A 14143-nucleotide genomic window follows, 5' to 3' on the forward strand; every position below is an offset into this window, starting at 1 on the left:
TAAAGTTAACCGGAGAAAAGATATTTCCAGTTTTCTTTCTGTTAACTGTCAGTTAAAGCCTAACGGAGCTACATGAAAATGGCCGTAATGACCGTAAGATTTTTTGGAATTAAGAAAATATTTTTTACTTCGCAGTATCCGCCATAATTTGGATTTTTTAACTGGCATTTGTTTTTTCGTGAATACTTTATCTATATATCGGAAAAATAAAATGAAAATTCGATAAATAAGATCTGTATCCTAATTTTAATTTTATTCATCCTAGATTTAAAGCCAGATAGGTCGCAAAAACAATTTCCTTATTTTAAAGAACCCACATTTTTGGCTCGGAATCAATACCAAAATCCTTAAAAGAAGGTCAAAATCTTTGGATCCAAGTATACTTTTTTTGAGTGTACAAAGCAAAAAAATCGTTCAAAAATAGGACATGTTTTTGAACACTTTATTTTAAAGACTTTTTTACATGAAACAGTGCATAAATTCTATTGGATGTCGAGTCTGAATTTGGAAAATAAAGTTGTCGTTAACTCGTTTTTAAAGGACTTTGAGGGCATATGACGAAAAAAAAAACTGAAACAAGTATATACGGCCGTAAGTTCAGCCAGGCCGAATCTTATGTACCCTCCACCATGTATTGCGTAGAAACTTCTGTGAAAAACTGTCATCTACAATCGAATTACTTGGGTTGTGGTAATACTTACCGATGGCAAGTTATCTTAAAACTTCTTAACATCGTTTTCTAAATTGTGAGTTAGTCCATACGTGGTATATATTAGACAAAAAAGTTATGTATAGGTAAGTCTAAAATAATTACGAATCGATATGGACTTTTGCACGGTACGTGGAGAGCCAGAATTGAAATATGGGGATCGCTTATATGGGGGCTACAATTATGAACTTAATATGGACCAATTTTTGTGTGGGATCGATTTATCTGAGGGCAATATATAACTATAGACCGATATGGACCTACTTAGGCATAGTTGTTAACGGCCATTTGTACAAAATTTCAACTGACTCGGATGAAATTTGCTCCTCCAAGAGGCTCCAAATCCAAATCTCGGGATCGGTTTATATGGGGGCTATGTATGGTTATGGACCACTTTTGGCATGGTTGTTAAATAGCATATACTAACACCACGTACCAAATTTCAACCAGATCGGATGAATTTTGCTTCTCCAAATGGCTCCAAACCCAAATCTCGGGATGGGTTTATATGGGGCTATTTATAATTATGGAATGATATGAACCAGTTCCTACATGGTTGTTGGATACCATATACTAACATCACGTACCAAATTTCAACCGAATCGGATGAATTTCGCTCTTCCAAGGGGCTCCGGAGGTCAAATCTGGGGATCGGTTTATATGGGGGCTATATATAATTATGGACCGATTTCGACCAATTTTTGCATGGGTGTTTGAGGCCATATATTAACACCACGTACCAAATTTCAGCCGGATCGGATGAAATTTGCTTCTCTTAGAGACTCCTCAAGCCAAATCCGGGGATCGGTTTATATGGGGGCTATATATATTTATGGACCGATGTGGACCAATTTTTGGATGGTTGTTAGAGACCATATACTAACACCGACCCAGAATATTTCGATGTGTTACAAACGGAATGACAAAGTTAATATACCCCCATCCTATGATGGAGGGTATAAAAACGAATAATTAAAATTTGCTTCCTTGATTCTAGTACACAAAACCAAAATTTAAAAGAGAATTGTGTCTTAAAAGTATCCTTACTTGTATTATCTGCTTCTTTGGCTCGGAATCAATACCAAATATCAAAATAAAGACAAAATCTTTGAAACCACATTTATTATGCCTAAAATTTACTTTCAAGAAATCCTTGTGCAGACAACAACATTTCAATGGGCTGAAAGCGGGATAAGTTATTTTAGTATTACTGTGTGGGGAGCCCTTATTAAATGTGTTACTGGATATATTAGACCGAGAAAAAATTACCAAAAAAACATACCATAGTCTTTCCTACAACCATGTCCTTTAAATGAGACATTACAATTCTTAGCCAACTTTAATTTTGTGGTAAACATATAATAAAAAAAAGAGCATTTAAAAAAATATTCCAGAGTTTTTAATGTTATATTTTTATAATTTTTTTCAGATAATGAATATTTTTTCATTATCTGAAAAATTCTGTGACGATTTTGTACACGTTACATTTTACATATTTTTTTTAAATATTGGGCGCCACTGGTTTTTAACACTTTTCCTTTGTTTTCCCAAAATCAGTACAATCATCTACTATATTAACGTCTTCAGTTTGGTTACATTCATTTTGTATTGGTATGAGTTTGCCATGTAAATGTATTGTGTGTTTCAAACTCATATTGAGAGGAAAGTGTCACAATAGCGGCAAACACAACAGAGTAAAGCGCAGATACATCAGAGCAACTGCAGTAACTACAATCAGCTAAAGATACAACGCCATGTAGAAAATTATGGTAAAAATATAAAATATTAGCGGCAGCAGTATATGGAATGTTGGACAGTGGGCACAAAAAAGGCGATAAAAAATTGTATTTTAAATTCAATTATACTTTCTTGGGCAGCCATGGTTAGCATTCCCACCTTGCATACCAAGTTTAGTGGGTTCAATCCCAGTGAAAAACGCATATGCATATATCCATAAACTAAAATGTAACCTTTAGTGTTTTAATTCCATGATCATTGAATTGAAAAAGTTGACATTAGACATACATATAAAATTTATTTTCTAATCCAAAAGTAGATAAACTTTACAATCTTTGTCTTATTTTTAAGTGATTCGACTTAAAAATGGGTATATGAGCGTTTTTGTTTCATAAGTACGAAGCTAAAAAGTTATTCAAAATGGGAAAGGGATTCCAACACTTTTTTAAAAACGTTTCTCCCTTGCAAAATCGCATACTTTTTGTTGTTAATTCGTTTCTAAAATACTCTGTGAGCACATGAAGAAAAAAGCAGCAAAAATTAATAAATTCAAATTTGTTTAGTAATATCAAGTACCCAAAACTTAAATTTAAAATAAATAGTTTCTTAAATGTATCTGTACTTCAATTTCGATTTGGAATCAATACAAAAATCCTCAGAATCTTTCAAACCAGAAAAGCTTTTTTTTCAGAATATCAAACACAAGGTCTAACAAGTTTTTATTAGATATAAAAATTAAAACAGAAGTACTTGTAGTATTACCTGGGATTTAAAATAATAACTTATCTGTATAGACCAAAAGTGATTCCTTTTATTAATACCAGTAATTAAAATCATATCTTCAGGTCCGGGTTCGAATCCTGCTGAGACTCTATTTTTAAATTTATTTTTTTTTTATTCGTATTAAATATTTTTTAATTAAATTTTTGTTGGAATTTTTTTTGTTGATATAACAGGTTGGCTGATAAGTCCCCGGTCTAACAAAGATAAACACATTTTTTTTTTTTTGTCAAAATTCATTTTTATTATTCAACATAGTTTCCTTCAAGAGCGATACAACGATTATAATGACCTTCCAATTTTTTTATACCATTTTGGTAGTACTCCTTCGGTTTTGCCTCAAAATAGGCCTCAGTTTCGGCGATCACCTCTTCATGAATTTTTGCCATCGTTCTCAATGACTTGTGGCACGGTGCGTTGTCTTGGTGGGACAACACTTTTTTCTTCTTCATGTGGGGCCGTTTTGCCGCGATTTTGACCTTCAAACGCTCCAATAACGCCATATAATAGTCACTGTTGATGGCTCTTCCCTTCTCAAGATAATCGATAAAAATTATTCCATGAGCATCCCAAAAAACAGAGGCCATTAAGTTACTTTGCCAGCGGACTTTTGAGTCTTTCCACGCTTCGGAGACGGTTCACCGGTCGCTGTCCACTCAGCCGACTGTCGATTGGACTCAGGAGTGTAGTGATGGAGCCATGTTTCATCCATTGTCACATATCGACGGAAAAACTCGGGTGTATTACGAGTTAACAGCTCCAAGCACCACTCAGAATCATCAAGACGTTGTTGTTTTTGGTCAAATGTGAGCTCGCGCGGCACGCATTTTGCACAGAGCTTCCGCATATCCAAATATTGATATGACCAACACGTTCCTTTGATATCTTTAAGGCCTCTGCTATCTCGACCAACTTCATTTTACGGTCATTCAAAATCATTTTGTGGATTTCTTTGATGTTTTCGTCGGTAACAACCACTTTCGGGCGTCCACTGCGTTCACCGTCCTCCGTGCTCATTTCATTTGAATTTTGCATACCAATCAATTATTGTTGATTTCCCTGGGGCAGAGGCCGGATACTCATTATCAAGTCAAGTTTTTGCTTCCACCGTATTTTTCCCCTTCAGAAAACAGTATTTTTTCAAAACACGAAATTCCTTTTTTCCAGTTTTTTCACAGTAACAAAAGTTGCTTCACAAAAGACGCTCTATCTCACAAACTAATTGACTTACAGACGTCAAATTTTGACACGAATCATTTGAAGGTTGGTACTATATAAAAATAATATGCATTTAATACTAGCGATGCCATCTATGTGTCAGACCGGGGACTTATCAGCCTACCTGTTATTTTTAAATAGAATAACCTCTACAGATTGTGGGCACCGTTAATAGTAGAGAAAATTACATTTAAAAAATGCAAAATATTAATTTATAATGCCAATAAAATATACCCTTGTTTTCTTAAGTTGTATAGTACATCATTTATATTGTAAAATTACATCATTGAATAAATCCATGCCGTGGAGTAGGGTATAGTATAGTATATAGGATTACAAAACAACAGGTCCGAGTTCGATTCCTTCTGGCATCATTAGAGATTTTCAAAGTACAAATTGTATCATTGTACAAACAGAGGGAGAGAAAGGGGTAGTAAAAGACCGAGAATACGAAACTAACTTATAAGAGAGAATAAAATCTATAAATAAATGTGAGATCAGCTCGCTCTTTTTGATTTTATTTATGGTAAACCTATTATTTTTGTAGAGGTGGTATGCTTGCGACGAAGTACTTATTTTTCGAATGCTGGTATGCTTGCACCGAAGTAATTTCCTCCAATGTCATGCCCATGTAAAAGTATTACTGCTGGTATATGTAAGAAGAAGTGGTTACCTAGTTGACGCAGGCATACTTGTACTCATACCTGGTAATAGGATTTTTTCCTGGGATGTATTAAAATTCTAAATGCAATAAAAATGTATCCCCCGTAAAATATTGTTGCAATCTAGGACACATGTAATTAATTAATTTATCCAATTAATTGTTAATTGTTTTTAATTGATCCAGTTAAAAAGTTAATTGATACTATTAATTTCTGTGATTGATTTTTATTTAAAAAAAACTGTTGAATACAAATTTTAATTGGAAAAAATTTGGTCATATTTTTTGTGTGATAGGGATAACTGCCCGATTGTCCTTCAAATCATCAAACCACAACATTTATTTTTATATTGCATTTATTTTTTATACACAAAAAATATAGACAATTATTTTTTATAGACATAAATACATTAGATAATTCCTATAGGGAAATATCTCATAAAATTTTGAAAAGGAAATTAATACCCTGTTTTTGTACATCGAACAAAAACCCAGTCAATAGAAAAACAGTTATTAAAATTATAATCAATATGCGTTTCTCTATTTTTGAAAGTTCGTTTCGTGAGAATACATTGATTATCAAAAATGAGTAGTTTCAAATTTAGTGGCAGACAATTCATTCAAATATTAACAATGTTTTTATTTATGTTATTTTGACACCCATTTAAATATTTTAAAGTATTAAAGAAATTAATAACTTCAGTTAAAATAAATTAAAATGATTGTTTATACTATTCAGAAGCCAATTAGTTTCATTGGTTTTTTTTTCATGCTATTTCAACGTTGCAGATTTTATAGTCATTAGACCACAGAATATTGTAAAATGAACATATATTTAATAGCTTGGTCTCTGTTTGGCTTACTCATATAGTCCAATATCTCTACTACCCCTTTGGTTCATCTTCTTACCACAAAATATTGGAGTTTTCCTTCAAAACGAACATTAAAGTGTAGCCGCCGCATAACCAAATTTTCTTATAAAAGTATATTTATAGTTTGATTGTCGTCTGGCTTGGTTGTCAAATTGTTCTTCTATAAGCTTATTTCCTTTAGAGGGTTTTCTTATACGAAACTATCAACATACACCAAAAAGTCATGGAGTTTTGCTAAACTTTCTTGTATCTTGTATGTTTACTTATACTCGTATGAAAGGTGCTTATATCCGTTACCTACTGTATAGAGGAGTTTTTGGATACAGTAAATAACAACTGTTAACGATTTTGCTAAAATCAAACTTAATACAATATATTTGGTAGCACCTGTTGGGTTTCCAACTCTATTGTATTTAATATATTCATATATGGATGCTAACACTTTCCACTGTGCTACAATTTTGTGGCAAACAGCTCGTAGCCACAAAGTGTTAAAATGCTGTATCAACTTCAGCAGCCAAAGAGCAGAGATGCTGCTTTCTAACCAAGCATCGAAACAAACAAAAAGAAAGTGCACATTTGGCCGGTAACAGATACGGCTGTGACAACGACAACACTTCATTTATAAGGCAAACGCATAGTAAACCGGAAGTAGAATCGCGTGTGTCCGGCCGTTATGGCATTGTATTTGTGAAGCAGAATTTTGTACGAAGTGGTCAGTGAGTTGCAATAGTGATGCCAAGTTCGTATGTGAGAACAACTAACAAAAGAGATCGCTCTGAGAATTGTTAAGGAAAATTTCAAGAAAATGTTCATCCTCTTCAGAAGAGGCTAAGAGTGAGGACCACTAATTAGTAAAGCCACAGCTACCACAACTACAAAATGGAGAATAACGAAAATGAGAAAGAGTAAAAAATATGAATTTATTCCCAGAGACTCTATGGCATTTTCTTATTTGGTGCTGAGATGTTTTAGCCATTGCTTGTTTACCGCTAGTCTTTAATTTGGCGGCATTGTGAACAGGCGTCTGGTCTAGCTTCTTCCTGGTCTCTTGAACGTGTTTCGTATTAGCCAGTTTTTCCCTCGCTGTGCAAGTGCCGTGCCGCGTATAAATGTTTGTATTTTGGACTTTTCGGCGTCCGCACTCGTATTTAAAGAATTTTATGAACTAAAGTGGAACAGTTTTGATTTTTGAAAGTTTGTTGTGAGGCGGCATACGACGCGTAAAGAAAACGCACACACATGTGTGTGTGCTAGTGGTGTTTTCCTTTAAAAATTAGTTGAGGAAAAAACGAAAACAAAAAAGAATTTCCATCTTGAATGCGTGGTGTTCATACGATTTTTCCAATCATCACCCACAGCCACGAAAAAAGGCGAAAAACTTCAAGAAAATTGGCCAAACCAACAGGAGTACCTAATAGTAAACCAAAGACCAGACAACGGTGGTGGAGGTGTGCCTACGGAGACGGCAACATGTACATTCATGTGTACTCGCGTTATTCTATACACAAACACACGTCGATCGTGACGATCGTGAAATTTTTATGCTCTTCTTCTCTTCGACCATAGTTCTGTTATTTACACAACAGTCCCCCAAAACAAACGTCGCCCCACGAAAAATTCAGCTGCTTTTACCGATAGGAAAAAAATGTTTTCCCTTATTTTGTGATTTGTTTATGGAAATGTGAACGTGAGTGTGCGTATCGTATGCGTTTCGGTGTTTTTGGTGCGTGCCTTATAACCATCCCACTATCGACCATACAAAATGCGGGAGTATAATTATCGAAAGTCTTTTTCCATATGTACTAAAATTATTCTAAAAAGTCGAAATAATTTTATTTTCTTTCGCACTTAAATCAAAAAGAAAATAAAGTGCCTTTTTCCCGAAAACAAAATTAAAATATCCACTAAAAAATATGAAACGAATTTAAAAATTTCATAAATGCCTACATCATAATACTCAGTCATGTAAGAGTTACACACAGACATCTGTTTGAGTTGTATTATTGTGATGAGAGAAAAGTGCATCGTAAAAAAACATATATAGACAAAATCTTATATTTTTTTTATAAGCATTTTATGTTTTGTTGTGTAAATTATTTTTGGTATTTTTAAAAATTCGGACAACAGTACGTTTAACCCATTTCTGTCAAAGAATGCTATAAAAAATCAACACAGATTAAAGTGAAAATGAAAATTGTATAAAGTATTGTACTCAATTTCAATTATATTTTTGGCATATTTTTAATGTGTCCAAAGTTTATGGGAAATATTTGTAAAGATTTCGTTTCGCTACCCTACATCAGAGTGATTAACTTCAATGGATTTTAAAATATTTTGACTAGAGCACTTATTACATTTAAGCGTTTGTAGCCTAGAACCATTCAGTTTCCTTTTCGGTCCATGTAAACATTATATGTATACTCAAAGGAAATTTACTCGGATCCAACGATTTTGACCTTGCCTTGGGTATTTTGGTATTGATTTCGAATCAAAGATGCAGTTTCTTTAATATAAAGAAATATTTTACGGAGCCATATAGCTTGAATTCGACTAGGGGTATAGTAATATAGGGAAAAATAGAGAAAAAATGTAAATTTTCATTCGAAAATAGATATTTGAAGAAACGGTTTTGAAATAAAATATTAAATAATTTTGCTTTTTTTATTCCTGAGTTTTATTTCCTTCACAACCAAACCACACTTCAATACCAATTATTTGCGAATTAAATTTTTAATCTATTGGGTGATGTATACACCCTCAAAAAAATCGCTTCTGTAACATATACACTGGAAAAAGCATACTCGGTTCCAAAGATTTTGTTTTTACTTTAACAAATTTGGTATTGATTCCGAGCCAAAGAAGCGGAGAATACAAGTAAGGATACTTGTAAGACACAATTCTCTTTTAAATTTAGGTTTTGTGTACTTGCTTCTAGGAAGCAAATTTTAATTTTTCGCTTTCTCAGCTTTTTTTCTTCATATGCTATCAAAGTCCTTTAAAAACGAATTAACGGCAACTTTATTTTCCAAATTAGGACTCGATTTCCAGTAGAAATTATGCTATGTTTGAAGTAAAAAACTTCTTTAAAATAAAGTTTTGAAAAACATGTCCTATATTTGAACGATTTTTTGCTTTGTAGTCAAGATGCAAAAAGACAACAAATTTAAAGACAATTTCATTAAATTTAAAGAATTTTTCTGAATTATTAAAGTCAAGTTGACCTTAGCCTATAAATTTTTTCTTTCATGTTAAGATACCCATTTTTAAGTCAAATCACTTAATTATAAGGACAATACGACTTCTTTGAAAAGTTTATCGACTTTTGGACAAGGAAAATAACTTTATTTTAGAGAAATGCGTCTTCTATGCTAAGCAAAATTTGTATTCGTATTTTAAAGACATGAAATCTTTGACCTCACGACAATATTTTTTTCAGTGTATCCCAAACACATTTTACTTCAAGCATAGATATTTTCAGGATTGGTCCAAACAAAATATTGTTTGTATTTTCAAACATATTATGTTTCACCTTAGGCATACGCTGGTAGAAAAAAATTTTAATGAAATTTTCTTTGTGTATATATACTTTTAAGGCCCCAATTGGTTACTTCCATTATTTTACTTGCAGCACACTCTCTAGGTCTCTCTTTCTAAACACATATATGTTTATAGGTTATTTCTAAATTAATATATGTTTGCATCTAAGCATATTATATTTACAAACGTTTTATGTCCCAAACATAATATGTTCTAACATATTAACATATATGTCCCAAACATGTTATGCTAGTTTATGAGCATTGTATGCTTGCACTTAATAATATTGTGTTAAAAAATTTGAGATCCAAACATATAATTTTTGCACCCAAACATATGAAAAACAGTCTTTTTCGTCCGTGTAGAGACTCATAAAAATTATTTGAGAATTAAATTTTGAATCAATTGGGTGATGTCAATCTGTGTGTCTAAAGAACTAATGATAGGATAGGTTGGGTATAGCGGCAGTACGTTACTTCTAGCTTCTAAAGATTATTCAGTCCATCATCTTATAATAATTAACTAACTTCTCTCTTATTAATGAATAAATTAAAAAAGTGATATTTTCAACTTATCTTTCAATAAATATATGTATTTATAGCAAACATTAATATAATTACTACACAGAAAAAAGGAAACGGTTTTATGGGAAAAATTAATAACCTCGTGCGAAAATTTAACAAAATTGTATTTTATTTTTGAGATTTCCATAATTCGTCAGTTAAAATGCTTGCCAACTATTTACGAAATTCTTACTTCTTATAAAAGCAAAACTTTACTAAAATTATAGACAGAATTATTGGCGCCAAATCACTACCATATTATCTACAGCATAGTTCATTCTTACTATTTTTGAAAAGTGCACGAAAAACTTCTTCTGCTTTAAGGTGAGTACTAAGATCGAGTTTAGCCGCTAAAGTAAAAAGGCATAAAATTATACATATTTGTTGCAAATTTTATTATAACTTAATGGGGAATAGCCCAAAGCAAATTTTCACAAAGTTTTTATTCCATAAAATGGATTATTAAAGAAAAGTAATAGTGAAAAAATTACGATTTTAGCGGCTAAACTCGAACTTAATACCCACCTTTAGATAGAATTCAACTTATTTGTACAGTCATTGAAATATATAGTATACTTTATTGCATTAAATTTTTGAGACATACACATAAATAAAAGTAAACTTTATATAGCAAGAATGAATGCCGAAATTGAACTATATTATATTCCACATTTCGAAACCAGGCAAATTTAACGCTTTGGTGTACTTTTTAACTACAACTCATGAAATTGCACCCTATCATAGAAGACAAAATGAAGTGAAAATAAAGAAAGAATCATTGACGTCAAATCATGAACATTTTAAACATACTGTAGTTCATTTTTACTACTTTTGTTAATATTGAACTTATGTGTACGGTCATTGAACTTTATACCCACGTTAAGGAAAATTTCATTGGGCTATGGAAAATTTCGAAAAAAAAGAATAAAATTTAACTACGATGGCGGTTCGGAAACTTCTTAGCCTATCAATGAAAGAGAATAGTTAGTTTTTTAAAAATATTTCTATTTTTCAATATAATCTCCTGAAACTTCAATACACTTAGTCCAACGCTTTTCTAGCAATTCTATCCCTTGATTAAAATAGTTTTCCTCAAGGTCTTCAAAATAGTGGTTTACAACTGTAATTGCATCTTCATTTGAGGTAAAACGCTTGCCAGTAAGGAATTTTTTTAGATATGGGAACAAGTAAAAATCACTGGGACCTAAATCAGGAGAATAAGGTGGGTGGTCAAGCAACTCGTACTTTAATTCGTTGATTTTAGCCATCGTTAAAACACTCTTGTGCGCTGGTGCGTTGCCTTGATGAAAAATTATTTTTTTGTGTTGTAAGCCAGGACGTTTTTCTCGAATTTGTACATTTAATTGATCCAAAAGGTTGCAATAGTACTCTGAATTTATTATTTTACCCTTTTGCAGATAGCCAATCAATAAAATACCTTTGAAGTCCCAAAAAACCGTTGCCATAACCTTACCAGCCGATTGAATTGTTTTTGCCTTCTTTGGGGCACTTCCTCCAGCTTCAGTCCATTGTTTGGATTGTTCTTTTGTCTCTGGAGTATAGTGGTGGATCCATGTCTCATCAACAGTTATGAAACGATGCTTAAAATCCATTTTATTTCGCTTAAAACGATCCAAACAAGTTTGAGAAATATTCATTCTTATGCGTTTTTGATCGACTGTTAACAAATGCGGCACCCATCTTGCAGAAAGCTTTTTCATCTGTAGTTCTTCATGCAAAATTAAATGGACTCGATCATTTGAGGTGCCCATGATATTAGCAATTTCACGCACTTTTATTCGTAGATCATTTAATACCATATCATGCACTTTGGCTATAATTTCTCTTGTTGTAGATGTTTTTGGACGTCCACTACGTGGTTCATCTTCAATGCTTGTACGACCACGTTTAAATTCAGCAACCCAATTTTTTACTGTTGCACATGAAGGAGCACTTTCACCTTACACATTCACCACATCATTATGAATTTCTTGTCCCGATAAACCTTTTTTATGTAAATATTTAATGACAGCACGCATTTCAAATTTTTCCGTTGTAAAAAAAATTGCGGATGCGTCCTTTTTGAACACCTATTTCTATATGAAGGAGTTGCCAGATCGTAACAAAATTTAACATGTGTTCATAACAGGGATGGAAGTTTCCAAAACACTTAACTTTTTTCTGTTTATACCGCGCTTTTTGTGCTAGAAGTTTCCGAACTGCCCTCGTATGTTCTATAAAATTGTAATTAAGAAGCATATCTCATTTATAAAATTTTCCAAAGCTATTCATGAGCAAATTATATATATGTCAAAAAATATATATGAATGTATGTAGCAGTATCTTCAGAATAAATATTCGTCTATTTTTGGAGCCTTTTTCTACCCACACTCAAAAAAAAGTTTACTTGGATCTAAAGATTTTGACCTTCCCTTAAGGATTTTGGTATGATGCCGAGCCAAAGATGAGGCTTCTTTAAAATAAAGAATTTTTTTTTGCGACCTATCTGGCTTCAAATCTAGGACCAATAAAATTAAAATTGGGATACAGGTCTCATTTATATAATTATAATTCTCTTTTCGCGGTTTATTAATAAAGGTAACCACGTACAAACAAATGCCAGTTTAAAAATCAAAATTATACTTCAAAGTAAAAAATGTTTTCTTAATTTCAAAAAAAAAAACTTTAAACCAAAGACGCTAAGTCCTCAAAATAAGTCTTAGCCTATATTTGAAGCGTTTTTTCTTATATCTAAAGTTTCAATATTTCAGTTAATTCAAGGACAATTTCTATAACTCAAAAATGTGTTTCTTTACTTTAAGGAAAATTAGCCTTAGTTCAAAGACATGCGACTTTTACGAAGGGACGCAAATTTACAAAATTTGTGTCCTAAATTTAATGAAAAAATTTTTAAATCAAAGATTATAAACTTTATTTTAATTAAAATTTCATTATTTTAGAGAAATTTGTCCTTAATATTTTGTAAATTTCGCGTCCTAAAATTTAGGTTGCGTAATCTTTAATATCACGTAAATATTTTTTTCAGTGCACCACCATAGAATGGTGATGGGGGTATAATAAATTTGTCATTCCGAAAATATCGATTTCCTACTATATAAAGTATATATATTCTTGATCAGGAAGAAATTGTAAGACGATATAAGCATTTCCATCTGTCCGTCTGTCTGTTGTAATCACGCTACAGTCTTCAATAATGACGATATCGTCCTGAAATTTCGCACAGATTCGTCTTTTGTCTGCACACAGGCCATGTTGGCCTATATCGGTCCAGGTTTTTATATAGCTCCCATATAAACCGGTCCCCAGATTGGGGGTCTTGGGATTCTAGAAACCGTAGTTTTTATTAGATTTGCCTAAAATTGGAAATCTGGAGGTATTTTAGAACCACAAATAGCTGTGTCGAAAATGGTGTGTATCGGTCCATGTTTTGGTATAACCCCCATATAGATCGATGTCCCGATTTTGCTTCTTGGGCGTGTAAAAAGTGTATTTTCTATCCGATTTGCCTGAAATTGAAAAATCTAGAGGTATTTTAAGACCAGATATTGGTGTGTCGAAGATGGGGGTATCGGTCCATGTTTTGGTATAGCTCCCATATAGACCGATCTCCCGATTTTACTTCATGGGCTTATCGAATCCGTAGTTTTTATCCAATATGCCTGAAATTGTATATCTAGAGGTATTGTAGGTCCATAAAGAGGTTTGCAGAAAATGGTGAGTATCGGTCAATGTTTTGGTATAGCCCCCATATAGACCGATCTCCCGATTTTACTTCTTGGGCTTCCATTTTCCGTAGTTTTTATCCAATTTGCCAGAAATTGGAAGTCTAGAGGTATTCTAGGACCATAAAGATGTATGGAGAATATATTTTGTATCGGTACAGTTTTTGATATAGCCCCATTATAAACCTGTCTATATTCTAGAACTACAATTAGATGCGCTGAATATTGTGTGTATCCCTCCATGTTTTTTGCATAGCCCCCATTAGACCGATCTCCCGATTTAACTCCTAGGGTTTCTAGAAATTGTAGTTTTTATCCTA

The 14143-nt window shown here is 32.7% G+C and overlaps 1 protein-coding gene across 2 annotated transcripts in view; it reads left to right on the plus strand.

Moving 5' to 3' along the window:
* Positions 1 to 14143, plus strand: part of shakB (Innexin family member shaking B) — a 340164-nt gene that overhangs the window by 271262 nt on the left and 54759 nt on the right. The window contains exon 1 of one of the 2 annotated variants that reach the window (XM_075300012.1): positions 6952 to 7945. The exons of the other annotated variant lie outside the window; for it this stretch is intronic. The gene's annotated coding sequence lies outside the window, so the exon portion shown is untranslated. Of the gene's footprint in view, positions 1 to 6951; positions 7946 to 14143 lie in introns of those variants that run through there. 2 annotated transcript variants of the gene reach the window in all.

This window comes from Haematobia irritans, chromosome 3 (assembly GCF_050003625.1).
Source record: "Haematobia irritans isolate KBUSLIRL chromosome 3, ASM5000362v1, whole genome shotgun sequence".
NCBI classification, from domain to species: domain Eukaryota; kingdom Metazoa; phylum Arthropoda; class Insecta; order Diptera; family Muscidae; genus Haematobia; species Haematobia irritans.